Source organism: Heteronotia binoei, chromosome 3 (assembly GCF_032191835.1).
Source record: "Heteronotia binoei isolate CCM8104 ecotype False Entrance Well chromosome 3, APGP_CSIRO_Hbin_v1, whole genome shotgun sequence".
NCBI classification, from domain to species: Eukaryota; Metazoa; Chordata; class Lepidosauria; order Squamata; family Gekkonidae; genus Heteronotia; species Heteronotia binoei.
In genome coordinates this window covers 48,006,121-48,021,990 of record NC_083225.1, presented here as the reverse complement: position 1 = coordinate 48,021,990, position 15,870 = coordinate 48,006,121, and the positions used below count along the sequence as shown (strand labels likewise).

At 40.1% G+C, this 15,870-nt stretch overlaps 2 protein-coding genes across 3 annotated transcripts in view; both read right to left on the bottom strand.

Moving 5' to 3' along the window:
* Positions 1 to 15,870, bottom strand: part of ATP11A (ATPase phospholipid transporting 11A) — a 274,169-nt gene that overhangs the window by 56,561 nt on the left and 201,738 nt on the right. The window lies entirely within an intron of this gene.
* Positions 1 to 15,870, bottom strand: part of MCF2L (MCF.2 cell line derived transforming sequence like) — a 146,013-nt gene that overhangs the window by 118,200 nt on the left and 11,943 nt on the right. The window contains exon 1 of one of the 2 annotated variants that reach the window (XM_060233739.1): positions 10,050 to 10,074. The exons of the other annotated variant lie outside the window; for it this stretch is intronic. The gene's annotated coding sequence lies outside the window, so the exon portion shown is untranslated. Of the gene's footprint in view, positions 1 to 10,049; positions 10,075 to 15,870 lie in introns of those variants that run through there. 2 annotated transcript variants of the gene reach the window in all.

The following is a 15,870-nucleotide window of genomic DNA, read 5'->3' as shown; positions in this document are numbered from 1 at the left end:
CTTTACTTACAGAGATGCATTCAAAATATGTACAAATTTGCCACACATACATGCAAGGTGTAAGGTGGTTTGCAAAGACATTACATTTTTCACAAGCAGGTACCCTCATTTCTACTCTGTTGTTATTTCACAGTTCCAGCAGAACTTGGTTTCCCATCAGATTGACATCTGGTAAGAGAGAACACAGGCAATGCTTTTTGTGCAAGGAAAAGGAAGGAGGCTGACTGAAATGTAGCTATTACTCACACTAATTATTTTCCAAACAGCATTATTTTGACTGATACATCTTTCAGCAACCTACAGCCATGCCTCAGTCAGAAGTCTTATAGGGGTATGTGTCCTCAGGGAAATTTGTAACACTGGACAAGCCTCTCTGAAAGACAGCTTACCTATCACCAGTGATCTTTACCTGGAACAGTATCCTCCACTGAACAATACTGAGTATGGTCTAGGGAATACTTTCTGTTAGATGGAAGTTGCCTGATAATTCACCGGAGGATTCAGGGGTTCCATGACAGATAAACATGGGAACCTCAACAGCAGTGTTCCCTTTAAGCTGAGCTAGCTCATGGATTTTTAGCTTCCAGCTCATACGTTTTTGTCTTAGCTTAGGAAGGATGGCCCCAGAGCAAACTAAATTACGCAGTAGCCAAATTATGCAGTAGCTCACAACTTTAACGCTAGTGGCTCATGAAGTAGAATTTTTGCTCACAAGACTCCACAGCTTAGACAGAGCACTGCTCAACAGATAAGACATGACAAGTTTGAAAACCAGAATCCTGGGCAGGGGGAGAAGTGGCCTCCTTCCTCAAACATATATCATTAGCAGATCAATCTTAATTCCCACACAACTGCACCTGAAATCAACACAAAAAAATTTAGCCACAACATCTCAGTATCTTTAGGATCCTTGCATGAAAGTGTCAGCATGGTTAGGACCAGGTCTCGGATTCAGCAGGAGCTCACAGGAGCACAGCTCCTGAACCTTTTCGAAGGTTCCCCCTCCCCACCACCTTGTCCCTTGAATAGTAGGTGCAGCTGCATAACAATCCCTGGATGAGCTCCACCACCTATTTTTCTACAAAACGACGCCTGGTTAGGACCCTCTGGAACTGTCATATCCGAGGGACTGACTCTCTCACTATAATCCCCTTCATATGCTGCACAACTTGTTGGTGGTGTTGGGCCCCCAAGAGGTCATCTGGGCAACCACCAGGACAAGGGCTTTTTGCACCTTGACCCTATCCTGATGGAATGCTTTGCTGGATAAGGCTCGTGCCCTACAGGACCTTCCACGCTTTCACAGGGCTGGCAAGTCAGTCTTGTTCAAGGAGGCCTTCTCTTGTTCTTGTTCTGATGGCTCTTCTGGAACTCATCCACCCATTCACTTCTTTATATTTTACTTATTATTTATGAATGACCAGTGTCTGATTGTATTATCTTTTTATATCCAATTATTGTGTTATTGTTGTAGTTCATTCTGAGCCCTTTGGAAAGGATGGAATAGAAATTAGATGATAGATAGACAGACAGACAGACAGACAAGAATGCTAATGCAAATCTAACATGGATAATATAATGGTGGGTCTGCTGAAGAAGAGAGCAGTCACTGGGAGCAAGAGCCATCACATTTCAGTATCTTTAGGATCCTTGCATGGAAGTGTAAACATGGTTAGGAACATATTCATCATGAACATATTCAGTCAATCCATTTCAGGATGAATGTGGAGCACAAGTACATGGATGCAGGAAGGCTGAGGCAGCTTGTTTCCTTGCCACTGGCCACCTCTGATGAGGACTAGCCCACACAGATGCAACCTGATCCCTGAACCTCCAATAAAATAAGGAAGATAATTGCAGACTTGAATGGATTTGTTGTTGTTGTTGGGGCTTACATGGATATGTTAATCTGGGTTCCTACAGTAGGACCAAGTACTTCCTATAACGGATGTGTTCTTCAGAAGAGAATAATAAAGTCTTCATGAAGGCCATTTTCTCATCAGGAAACCACCAATACCACAAGCCACACTTTCTCTTTCTAAGTACAGCCACAAAACAAAGATGCCTAAATAAAAACCAGTCCCAGAACTCTACAGTTTTCAAGCTGTGAACTCTTCATTCAAAATAAGAATTTTATATTAAAATTGGCCAATTCCTCCAGTGCCATTTCCTGCTAATCTGGTTGCAACACATATTTTACCCTAAAACCAGTAGCTGACTAGTTACTTCGTTTAAATTTAAAAAAAAATATCTACAACTATCTAAGTCACAAGAATTTTTAATAATGCTTTAAAGAGGAGCCATAATAGCAAAATTAAAAAGCCATCTAATGAAGTGAAAATAGAACTAGGAAAAAAGCAGACTCCACTTGGTATTCAGGGCTTGCTGTTCACTTCACAAAAGACATGACAAACAATCAGCTGATGATTTAAACACTTGCAGCATTTACAAGCAGTCCTGCTTGGATCATAACCCAAAAGGCAGCTACAATTATGATCTATAGCTTCTTAAAGTCTTACAGAGTCAGATTTAGCTACAGGGAGCCTGTCTAATGTTGCAGATTTCCTACAGTATTCAAGAGCCCATAAAAATAAACAATGTCACTGAAACATCAGCAATATTATTATGTCACAATGGCAGGAAAGTACAAACACCTAGGCAAGGGAATGAATCCCAAACTGCAAAGCATTATGTGGTGTACAGCAAATAACCTTTCAATTTCCTTGCGTCTATCTAGCGTACATTAAAAATACCTGTTGTCAGCTCATTCATTCCCATATCACAGCACCTTGGAAAAAGCAGGAATTAAAGATACACCAAGCCGACCATTTTTAAATTCACCATGCTAAAGAAAAACAAGTCACACAAACTGCTGCAATCCGTCGCTCATCTTGCTCTACCTATTTTATTTAATGCAAAATCTAGCTTGGAATGATACAAGCTTCTGCACAGACTAAATTATGAATTTTCACCTTTGCACCTAGATCCAGATACTAAACTTCACAGTCTATTAAATTTTATGAAGCAAATTTTAGTAATTAGTTCACCACCTGAACAGAACAACACCCTCCCCATTTCCACAGTAGTAAAATTCCCCGCATTGATGTTTTAAAAACTGTGCATTGTGTGAAATTTTCTGCAGGAAATTTTTCTTCGCCAGGTGCAAACCTGAAGTTTCTCTCTCTTACATCATGTTTTCAGAACCCCCAGTTTTAGTGAGTTCCAACAATGTGTGGTCAGAAGGCGAAAACTTCAGGTCTGCACCTGATAAGGAAAATCTACTGCATAAAATGTCACTTAATGTGCAGTTTTAAAAACATTACTGTGGGAGATTTCACAGCTATGGAAATGGTCCCATTGATAGCATTGCCAGGCTCATTCATCGCAGGACATGTGGGGCACTGGGCTTTCACAAATGTACCCTCAGATATCTAGATAAGGACTAGAAGTATAAAATGGGACCTGTACAAACAGTTCTTCCTCTCCAATCCTGTAGTTGAGGCTACATTTATTGACTTTATTTATATCCTGCCTTTCACCCCAATGGGGACGCAAAGCTGTTTAGATAATTCTCCTTTCCATTCTATCCTCACAACAACCCTGTGAGGTAGGTTAGGCTATGAGCGTGTGACTGGCCCAAGATCACCCAGAAGGCTTCCACGGCACAATTGAAAACCTGGATTTCCCAGATCCTATACTGACATTTTAACTACTACACCATGCTGGCTTGGCTCTGTGCACTCCTTTTGAAAGGTTCCAGTTGGCTGTTCAGGAGGGAGGGTAACAGTGTGTCTGCTCCAGACTCATTTTTCTCTGCCAAAGAAACAAGGTCAAATCACACAGTAATGCAAATGGATAACTATACTGACATATACATAATCACTGAAGACTTAATGGAACAAATCTTTACAGAAGTGACAGTGATTTCTGGCAACTCTCCCTCTCACTGCGGTTCCCATATCCTAAGACCCTCCACTGTCATTCCCATATTGTTCCTGAAAGTCCACTGACACACAGGCATACCCCATCGGCAACAAAATATCTGGCGGCTCTGTGAGCTGTGGCATGTAAGCTGTAGAATAAGAGGGGCACAAGCAAAGTCCTATCCTGCAAAGTTTGCAAAGTGTAGGATACATGCTTATCCTTTCATCTCAAGCTTCTTCCAACAATTTAATTTTCTCTTCACAACAACCCTGTAAGGTAGGTTATGGTTATCTTCACAGTTCAACAGGGATTTGTACCACAAACAATACTTAAAATCCTGTTTTGTGCTGACAAATGCTGGCTTCATCACCGTTGCTCTTTCCCTTGCAGAGACCAGGCTGATATTCTGGGCTTCAATGCAGTGAGGGCAGCACTAGGGAATAACCCAGGATTTACATCATGCAAAATCAATGTTAAGACTAACGGTGGTTAAAAACCAGCTTCAAACCAGAGCTTCAAACTGTGGTTAGGTCTATCCTAACTAATAGCGTACTGGCCTGAATTTAGATGATCTCATGAAGAGAAGGATACACCAGAAGAAATCAGAATAAAACCCCCCAAAACTTTCCCTTCTCCTAGACCTTTTAAAAATCTTCTCAACAGATATATAGGGAATTTAGGGGAACACTAAAAAAATAAAACTTGTATGAAATATTTTCTTTATTATTTTCTTATAAAAATACATTCATACTTTCAAATTCCATAAATATACCAAATAATAATATTTTTATGCTAAGATATAGATGATGCAGTTAAATCAGTAAAAGTAGTTTCAGTTTGATAGGAAAGTAAGTATCGCATATATTTCTATTTCCCCAAAATTTATTTCCCCCCCGGGGGAAAAACACAGCAACACAATTTTTATTCATGTGGCTTGAAAATTTCCAGAAATTTTACATCTTTACACAATAACCATAATTAGTTCAACTGAATCACAGTGCAATCTTGAACAAGGTTACACCTTTGTAACCAATTCACTTTAATGACTTAGTTGAGTCCAGCTCTGTTTAGGATTAGACTGTCAGAAGTCTAATTTAGCCCAAAACTTTTCTGGACTTAGCCTCCAAATGTTTTGAAATCGAAAGTATATAACCAGCTTGCCCTTATTTTCACACTTATTAAACTGAGTACAGCTGAGAACACTAACCAAAGTTCTGAAGCAGCAAATGGAGGAAGAGCAGTAGTCTTTGGGCAAGCTTTTATTTAAGGAAACTTGTCCTGTATTTGTAATTGTCTGTTAAGGAAGCCCAAGTAACCTTCTTGAGAGCCTGTGTAGAGTAGTGGTTGGAGTATCAGATTAGGATCTGAAACTCCAGGTTTAAATCTTCACTCTACCATGGAAGCTTGCTGGGTTACCTTAGTCTACCGTACCTCACAGAAGTGTTGTGAAGGTTAAAGAGCAGGACAGGAAAATTATTTAAGTTTCAGGATATAAATAAATTCTTGGGAATTCTTGGAACACGGTTTGAAGGCCTATGGTCAATAACTAACTGATATTTACAGCAACTGTACTCCTACAACTGTTAAAGATGCTTATATTGTAGAAAGTATTTCTTTTGAAAAGCAGAGGTTGCGAACACCTAGAAGGGTTAACAATACCCAAGTAAAAATAATTATTTGTTTCTAAATCCCAATGAAACTCAAAATGGATAAAGTGTCTGAATGAAACATTCCAGCAACCATAACGTTTAGTGCACACTATTTAAAATGCATGAGATAATGAAATTTTGTTTATAATAAATATGAAGGCAGATCAGCCCTAGACATTTAACAGCAGACAAGTTTTTTAACCTCTAGATTAATCCCATGTGATAGTTTGTTATAAGTGTTTTTTTAATTAGGAAACTAGTTGGAATAATGAATATTTTAAGTAACTTTTATAGAAATAAAGCTGTCATGAGAGTTGCCTGCAGTAAGATTCCCAGGTAACGACATGAATAGGGTCATCACCCAGTGACTTCAACATTTTAGTGCTTAGAAAGGCACTGTAAATAACACACTGTCAACAGCACAGAGACTTGAACTTAAGAAGAGGTCAGGATAATTTAAACAAATGCAGCAAATAGCTGTTTAATAAAACGTCACGTCCAACTATTACATGTAACATTAATTCTAAAGGAATTTCAGAACAGAACAAGAGGACATAACGGTACCATGTCCGTTTGAATACATATCAAAGAAAGGGAGAACTTACCCTTGAGATACAAACTGACTGGTTACATCATGCACAAGAAAAAAATGGACTACCAAACAAGAGCTGTATTTTTCTACTTCACTAAAATGTTTACAGATCTACATCAAAATTTTACATTACCTTTATAGTACCGTTACCTGATGTCAAGGGTTTAGATAGATTACCATTAAATCCATTTTTTCCCAAATTATAATTTCATTTTTTTTAAATAGCTTGCTTCTCATTTTCTTTGTTGTTATGCAGTTTTGCTATAATGTAATATGTTTATGCCACTGCAGACACTGTGGGATGTATTTATAGATATTTTAACACAAGCTGTGACAAGAGCCAGTGGTAGCCAATGCATATTGTGTTTTTTGTTTGGTTGTGGTATTTTTGTATGTGTGTGTGTGCACCTGGAAGTCATGGTGACCTCTGGTGACTGACCCCTACTGAGGGCCTGGAGGATATTCAGAATAAAGCCTGACCCCACTTCCTGCCTCTTGTCTTTCAAGGAGGTCTCCCATCCAAGTGCTGGCCAGAGTTAACCCTATTGAGCTTCCAAGATCTGATGAGATCGAGCTTGCCTGGGTTATCCAGGTAAGGGCTACCAATGCATATTGTTGAACTCAGGTCTGCCAGATTCTAATGAAATTCTCACCTACCACCATGGACCCATTTTATGTCTCCAGGGATGCTATTCTCTAACCAGACATAATTCAAATTCCTTGGGGGTAGGGGAGAAGATGCACATACTACTATATATAGGTACGACTCTTTGGAGCACCAAAAAATGAGGTTTTCTGATTATGCAGACCCCTATAATATGTAGGCATTATTTATAAATGTCAGTATGTGTTATTATGCATTCTCTTCCTCCCATAAAAACTATACAGCATGATACTAATAATAAGTCTCCTGTTTTTTACATGTATATAGCATCCTACCCTAACAGGGATGTTATAAATAAGAGGAGCAAGTCATATTTGTTGAACATCTTAACACAGGGTTTTTGCATACAAAAACACCATGTCTTTAAACTTGTTCAACGAATGTAAATTTGTATCCCACCTAATATATCCACAAATGGATTTCCATGCATTGAGCACAGCTTCTGCCTCCTGCTACAGCTCAAAAAGCCCCCTGAAATGCTGCTCTGAGGGGACAGGAGTTCCCCAGGAATACTTGGAAAGAAGCTGGAGTTCTTCAATGTAGAGACCAGTTGGAAAAAAATCCTTTGCTAAGAAAGGGTCCAACTCATAGCTTCACAGAATTCTAAAATGACTGGTGAATGAATGTACTATAGAAAGAGTTCTACCGTTTGTTCAGATGATGAATGCCAAAATGAAAACTGCTCATACCTCAATGAGCAGGGAAGTTTTATTTAAATATATATGTTCTAGGGAAGATTATATAACTGTACTAAGGCAACCAGAAAAAGCAGAAAGCAAAGGACCTTAAACACCCTCTTCCAACAACAACAACTAAAAATTGGTGAGAAACATTTTAAAATATATCAATTAAAAAACCTATAAAACTTTAAATATTTTGAAACATACAAGAACAAAGAAAAACCAACAGCTAAATGGACATTCTCAGAGCATTTCATTCTGTGCTTCAGGACAAAAACAGACAAGACACTTGTAACGGAATTGTCACCAAAAAGTTTTCTTTCTATGCAAATAACAATTAGAAAGGGAATGTGTGAGCTGATGTCATCACATCAACTATTTCCTCATGAGGGAGGCAGTATGCAAGACACACAGGCCTGTGTCATTTACTCCCTTAGTAACAAGACTGGAGAAAACAAGGGAACTGAATGCAGGAATTTTCAGTCTTGGAACAAACCCTTCGACTACATCACAGCTAGTTCAGCCAAGATCCTCCCTTATTATTGGAGAGAAAACAGCTGCTTCACTGACTGGCTTCCAACCTTTGTGATGGTTCCATCATCACCCTGCATGTGACAGTTCCCCATGTATCATGTCTGGAATGGAAATATGGGGATAAGTCTGTGGTTCTGCTGGGCCTGCCCCACTGGCCTCAACTCAGAAGCACAGCTGCTGTTGGCTGATGGAAGGAGGGAGTGGGCCGCATACAAGGAAGTAAAGAGGACAGACATAAGATGATCTTTGCACTCATATCTTACCATTGCTATTTGGCCCTGGGTACACAGGGTTTTGCCCTGACCTGGAAGACCCAGAATGGTCCAATTGTGGAAGCCAAGCAGGGTTAGTCTACCAAGGAAGTCCAGGGTTGCTACCCAGAGACAGGCAACCAACTCTGTTTACCTCTTGTCTTGAGTCAGCTGTGGAAGGCAACTGCAACTTGACAGCACTTTCCCCGCCACCACCACATAAGGGGTTGCTAGACCCTTAATCCAGCAGAATTCATATAAGTGGATGCCCCTGATCCTGCCACTCTCACCTGTGGTTGGGAGCCCATACGGGACAAAAATCATGGAGCTGTCTTTGAAACAGTAAGAAAACTTCAATTGGTTCAAAGTCAGGATTAATTACAGTGATTGTTATCACCCCTGTGCTGAAAGTTCTGCATTGGCAACCCAGTCTACAGGTACAATTTGAAGTGTTGGCTGTTACCTTTCAGGCTCTGAATGGCTTGGGGGCCAGGGCACCTAAAGGACCATATTCTCTCACACTGTCCAGCATACCAGATAAGATTGACTTCTCAAACCCTGCTCTCTCTGCTCCTCCTTTAAGAAGTGAGGCAGGTGAGTAGTGAGATGGCATTTTCTGTGGTGGCCCCTCACCTTGGAACATTCTCCCCCTTGATGTTCACCTGGCACCTACTTTTCTATCTTATAGGCTTCAGGCCAAAACATACATTTAACCTAAAGTTTTAAGTTAAGGGGTTTTGTATGTCTAACTTTTTAATGTTCTGTTTCTGACTTGAGGACTGTTTTATGGATGGTTTTATACCATTGCTGTCCACAGGCACTGTAAGCTGCCTCAAGCCAACTCCGAAGAGGCAACACAGAAATCTCCTAAGTAAATAAATAGATGATCATGCCTAGCATGGCCTGCAGGTTCATCTCAGAGAGGAATTACCCTTCAGAGTAGTCTTCTTTCAAAGTCTATGTTCACAGAGTTTAATCGCTATTTTGCAAAATCGTAATGAATGGAACAAATCTCAATTATCCCTTCAACAGAGCCCACCATCAATTCCCTTAGAAAAACTGCTCTCCTTACTTCATTTTTTTTTTAAATGCAACTTTTTTTTTACAGAAACGTTTTATTTTTTCTTAAAGTTTACTAAAATGTAAATAAATATAAATTTCTGAACCCAAGGTAACACATTAAGATACACATAGGTGATTATATGTATATTACTTCACTCCCAACTATAAGGATTTCTAAATAGTTTGCCTATATTCGGCCCTCATACCTTACCCTGTCCTCCTTCTCCTTCCAACTCTGCTGCCTGTCTTGGTGTTGATTTTAGATTGTAATCTCCTTCGAGACCAGGATATGTTTATTTACAAAACTCCTGACCACACTGTATCAATACTAATAAAGCTTAAATTAGAACCTTCCCCTTTGCCATTACCTCTGTACAGATATTTTTTGGTGGTTCTTAGAACATTAATCCTTATAACTTATATTAGCAAGCACAGATGAAGAAATTTAAATCAACATAAACTTTAATATAATCTGTTCTTTCAGAATACATGTTCTGAAACTTTACTGCAATTTATGCTTCTGCATGAACAACACTGTCAACATTCATGGATTAATGTATGAACTCTCAAAGAAATTCCCCCAAACAAATCAGTATATTAATAGTAAAATTTCATTTGTCACTCTAAGGGAAAATAATCCTGGTGTATTACCAACTTTGATCTAGTTGATTACATTTTTTTATTTATACAAACCTTTATTGTAGAATTCTTCAAAATTCCAATCCTATTTCCCCCATATATTCAGTTTTTAAAAGTTTTATGTTTCAGTACCATTTGAGGAGAGAGAAAAACAGCCAGACCGAAAACATTAGATCTCAGATCAACAACCACACAATCAACTTCCGTATAACTGACAGATTCAGCTTAATACAGTCCTTTGCAGAGAGCTGGTTTCCTTGGAAACTGAATGGTCACATGGGTTTACCATGGGGAAAGGCATTTCTGCAGAAAGATCCTCGCTTACTCAGAAGAGATTTATTAGGCACATAATCCAAACATCTTTTATCTAATTCTAGAAGAAGGGTCCACATTGTTTAGAATTGCTGCTGGTCCAATTCTGTGTTAAGCTAAGAGCTGCATATTGAATGTGCACACATTTTCTGCTCCACAGAAATCAGGTTAACCAACTGGGTAAGAAGGAAGATTTAAAAGTGAGCAGGTTCACTCACCACAATTTCTACAGAATGTTCTTGTACATGTTACCCACAAACAGCCTGTCTCTGCCAAGGGATAATGAAGCAGTTTTCCTCCAACAACTTGAAAAATACCAAAATCACCTCCATTGCCAAGCAATGCATAATGATTCAACAGCAGCACCTGCTGGACAATAGTGGTGTGTACAGGAGTCTTCAAACCTCATCTCAGCCATTGAAAAGGGGGCCTAATGTGTCAGTGCTCTGACATGCATAGCCCAGGATAGCTTACTCTCACTAGAACTCAGAAGATAAGCAGGGTTGGCTGTGGTTACTATTTGGATGGGAGACAGAGTTGCTGTAAATCAGCTGTTCCTTGATGGCAAACAAAACACGTCAGTGGATATAGGATAACCCCCCCCCCCCCAAAAAAAAAATTATCAGGGTAGGGGTTGAGGCCAAACAGGTGCTAAAGCCTATTTTGAGAGATAACTTGTTTTCAGAATTAGCAACTAGCTGCTACCTTTCTAACAATCTGAATGAGTCGCTATTATCAGGAGGGGGTTTTTTTGAGCAGGAACGCACAGGAATGTAGTTCCGACTGGCTTGGCATCAGGGGTGTGTGGCCTAATATGCAAATGAGTCCCTGTTGGGCTTTTTCTACAAAAAAGCCTTGTGTGAGAGGATGGGGGTGTGGCCTAATATGTAAATGAGTCCCTGCTGGGCTTTTTCTACCAAAAACCCCTTTGTCTATTATAAATACATTAACAATTTTGTAGTATATACCATAACCAGTCATTTGAAACATGGTGTTGGCGGAGGGATTTATAGATCCCATGGACTGCCAAAAAGACAAATAACTGGGTTCTAGATCAAATCAAATCTGAATTGTTGCAAGAATATAAAATGACTAAACTGATGCTATCATCCTTTGGTCACATCATGAGAAGACAAGAGTCACTGGAAAACACAATAACACTAGGAGAAGTTGAAGGCAGCAGGGAAAGAGGAAGACCCGACTGGAGATGGATTGACACAATTAAGGAAGCCACAGGCCTCACTTTGCAGGACCCAGGGAAGTCTGTTAAGAACAGGATGTTTTGGAAGTCATTAATTCATAGGGTCACCATAAATCAAAAACAACTTGACAGCAATGAACACACATCCCACAACAAAAGCAGCCTGGACAATTAAATAAATGTTGGAGCTAATAATTCAAGCCTCAACAAATTAGGAAAAAAAATACTGTATGGTATTTTTAAATATTCAAAGTGCTTGTTTTTCATAGTTGCGATTATCACAATCTCCGTGGAAATACTATATCAGTATACCAGTATTGCTGATGATGTGCAGAAAATAATCAAAGAATAATAATCAATGCATGTCCATTGCAGAGACAGCATTCAAACTGAAGACTCCTTGATTCACTGCTCAAGCTTTTTAGCAGCTATAGCAGTTAAAGCAGCTATAGATTTGATTGGATGGCCCAGGCTAGCCTGTTCTCCTCACTTCTCTAAAGCAAAGAAGGGTTGGCCCTGATTAGTATGTGGGTGGGATGTTAGCAGTCAGTCCCTTCCTGCAGATGGGCAATTTGGTGCTTAGAGAGAAAGAAATGTCCCTCTTTAATATCACCCCAAAATCATATATGAACTACACTGCCTGGCCTAGAAATACAAACAAAATGAAGATGACCTGAAACAGAACATGGGTGTCAGTCAGAGACAAGTCCAGACACATCTTGGCAGGTGAGACAGAAAGGCTGGCCAGTGAATGACACTCCTTCCCACCCTAAAAGAAACACATAATTAAACAATGGGTTTCCCAAGAAAAGATTACATTGCCTTGACTTAGCTTTGTCCACCCAGTCACACCTTCCTCTTATCCATTCACCCCAATTAGCACTATTCATACAACAGGGTAGTTTTTCCCATCCTTTACTCAAAGGTCATCAAGCAATATTAATGACTATACTCTTGTCAGGTAAACCTTTCAGAAGTTTCACAAGGTCTTTTATCTACCTCTGAAAAGCCAATCAAGGTATTGTTTTAGGGGCAAACAGGTAAGCCCCAGGGAGAATTTTTCCTGTAACTGCCAGCACTCTGCTCCATAGTGTGTGTGTGTTTGGCTTTCAAATCAAAAAGGGGGGAGCTGTAGGACACAGATTCAGGTTTGCATTAGAGCATGGACAGAGTGCCAAATAGAACTGCACTATTCCAGATCACAGAACTTATTTGCTCTAACCTACTTTGCACTACCGTTGAACTATTTGAGCTGTTACCTTCAAAGTATTATACTTGCAGGGCTTGCTTTAAAAGTACATAGTGCTTTATCTCTATCCCAGGTCTGCAGTGGTCTGGAACAATGGACATGTAAAGTACTGGGGTCGACGCAGTAAGAGACCAGAGTCGGAGAGCGATTTCAGCAAGCTTTACTTCAGGAACACCAACACAGACTGAGCTCTATTCAAACCTCCCGCTCCTTTATACAATTCTTGCCCCCTTCTGATTGGACCTTAACTATGTACATGGATTGGCTATTTACAGAGGCCTAAGGGCCTATCAGGGTACAGTATGAGCCTAGATGTTGATTGGCTACTTATGTTTCAATCCTTCCCCTGATTGGGCACGCTTAGGCCTTCTCTGGAACCCTGGTGTGGAGTACAAGCTTGGCTCTCTCCTGCTCCCAAGACAAATCTCTGGATCAACTCACTTGGAACTCTGCCTGTTGAGTCTCTTAATTTGGGCTGGAGGGACTCAACTCTCAGCACAGATGGTGTGTGCAACAATATATACACCCCAACTTGTGTTTGGGTCTCCCCTTCCTTCATGAAGCACAAGCCATTTTGCTGACCTCTACGGACCGTATTCTTCTGGATTGGTAAATATCACCTCCCCAAAATCTCTCTCCCTGCTCTTCCCTTATTTTCTTCTTAGCCACTTTGTGTGTTTTGTATCTATGTTTTGCTCTTATTCTTTTATAATAAAACACCTTTCCACAAAACATCCTTCCCTCTAATTGTTCCTATCACTCTTGGTTAAAATGTATTTGTTTAAATTTATATAAGATCTGAAAGGCCCATCTCTGAGTGGTATCTACTGTTGACACATATGTGGATATACTTCCTCTTCCGCATGGTATTATTTGCAGTGTATTTCTTGAGTATTTTAAACTCTGTAATGGTATGATACAATTTTGCTAATTGCATTTTGCTCTTTTTTATTGTATCTATAGCTTTTCATAATAAAGACTGTGTTGTTTTTTTTCTAGGGCAGGGGGAGAACCACCTTTCTGGTTGAACTTCAGGCTGGTTTATTTTCAGAGTTCTCTAAGGAAATATCCTGGTATATAAAGGTGGAGATCCCCAGTTACCCTCCTATCACTGTCTCCGATTAAAGCTAAATTCCCCCATCTAATTAGGAGTTTGTCAATTTGGGTAACAGGAAGACCACTATGGAAGTCCAGGGGAGCAATTTAGAGGCAGGCAATGACAAACCACCTCTGTTTGTTTCTTGCTTTGAAATTCCTAAATAGTCACAAGTCAGCTGCAGCCTGAAAACACTTTCTACCGCCACAACATTACCATGAGTAGGGTACCGCTTGCCACCTACTATCTCGAATTAAACACTGATATCAGAACATACTCCACTCAGATGAATGGAAAGGTGTGTAAAGATCAGCTTCCTTATACAACCAAAGTATTATTTTCACTGCAAAAACATTTATACAACCAGGCTTAGAAGCATATATTGCAGGCCTAGTTTTTACAAACAGATCAGGTAAGCAAATTATTTCTGAGCTGTATTGCTGCAGACTGCAGGAGACTTGCATGGATTAACTGCCTGTTCCCCATCCCCAACAAAAATTCCCTGTGCACAGAAAACAGACAAAGAGAGAGAGGGCGTTAGGATTGTGTTTGACCAATTTTGTTCTTATTTATTGGCAGACCTAATTGAAATTGTGGCCTGGGGATGGAGTTCTTGTTTTGTTTTGTTTATTATTTTATTAATATTGTAAGCTGTAATATTTTATTGTAATATTGAGTTTCATTAAGTAGAAAGGTGCCAAGAAATGTAATAAATAAATAAATACTTATTGCCTGACAGTGTATATTTCTTTATATAGAAACTTTTGCTTGTATTAAGAGACTACCACTGCCATTTGCGAAACTAGGTCTCTCTGTTATGCTTCTAAACATATATACTCTCTAAACTGATGGGTATGGAGCTCTGGACATGGTACAGCAACCTTGTTGAAGCCACGTAGGCTCAGTTAATGCTGGCAGAGTAATTAACACAGCAAAGGTGAACAACCTGATAAAAGTGCAGATAAAGGTTTATTTAGGAACTAATATAATTGATAGTAAAGAGGAGAGACAGAGATAGGGTTCTAACCAGGGCCACCTCGCCCACTAGGCTAACTAGGCATTTGCCTAGAGCGCTGGGAGGGGGGGGTGCCAAATTGAGCTCTCTCCCGCTCCCAAGACAAATGCCTATTTTGCTTCCCCCCCCCCACACTGCCATCACTGTGCCGCCTCCTCCTCCCTCCCCCTCCCCTTCTGCGGCACTGCACTCTGCCACTGCCCCCCCCCAAAAAAGCGCTCAGAGGAGTGCCGCTAGAATCACCTCTACCCTTTTAGATGTGGCCCTGGCATCTCCGTGCTTCAGGGGTGGCAGACAGTGAGTCTGCCTGGGGCGCCACGTGTCCTTGGGCCATCTCTGGTTCCAACTACATCTCTCACTGAGAGAGAGGATAAGACTAAGTGTGGAACTTCCAAGAAGAAGGAGAAAATTGCCCTAAGAGCAGCAATCTGGACACAAGGAATGACACTCAACAGGAGAGAAGGTGCTGCTGACCTCACTCCTAACTGTCTTCTTGCTGACCCCTACAAGGTCTTCTCTTTTTCTTGACTGGAGAGGTATATACACCTATCTCTGGCAACCTCTACCAATTGAAAATCAGCTTCAGTTAAGTTAAAAAGACTATTCAGGCATCACAACTTCTCCCTTGCAGCAGAAAGAGTGTGCTAATGTGTGCCTGTAATATGGATCTGATAAGGTCTGCTCCTGAAGAGCCACTCCAAAGCAGATGAATGTTATGACATTCATGTCTGGTGAATTCCTTTTGATATACTTGCACAATTTGCCATCATACTTCAAACACTATTTAAAAGGTCTGCTGTTTCATGTACTCACAGGCTTGTGGGAGGGATGAAATATATGCCCCCAAGAATGAAAACTGAAGAGACAAAGAAATGTTGATAGCTCTGATAATTTAAGGAGGAGACAATTCCTAAGAGTTCTGCTGCTGCAGTAGATGAAAGTACCTACCAGACAAGTAAAGTGCTATCCTTCTAAGTATGTATGCTAACCACCCACCGATGG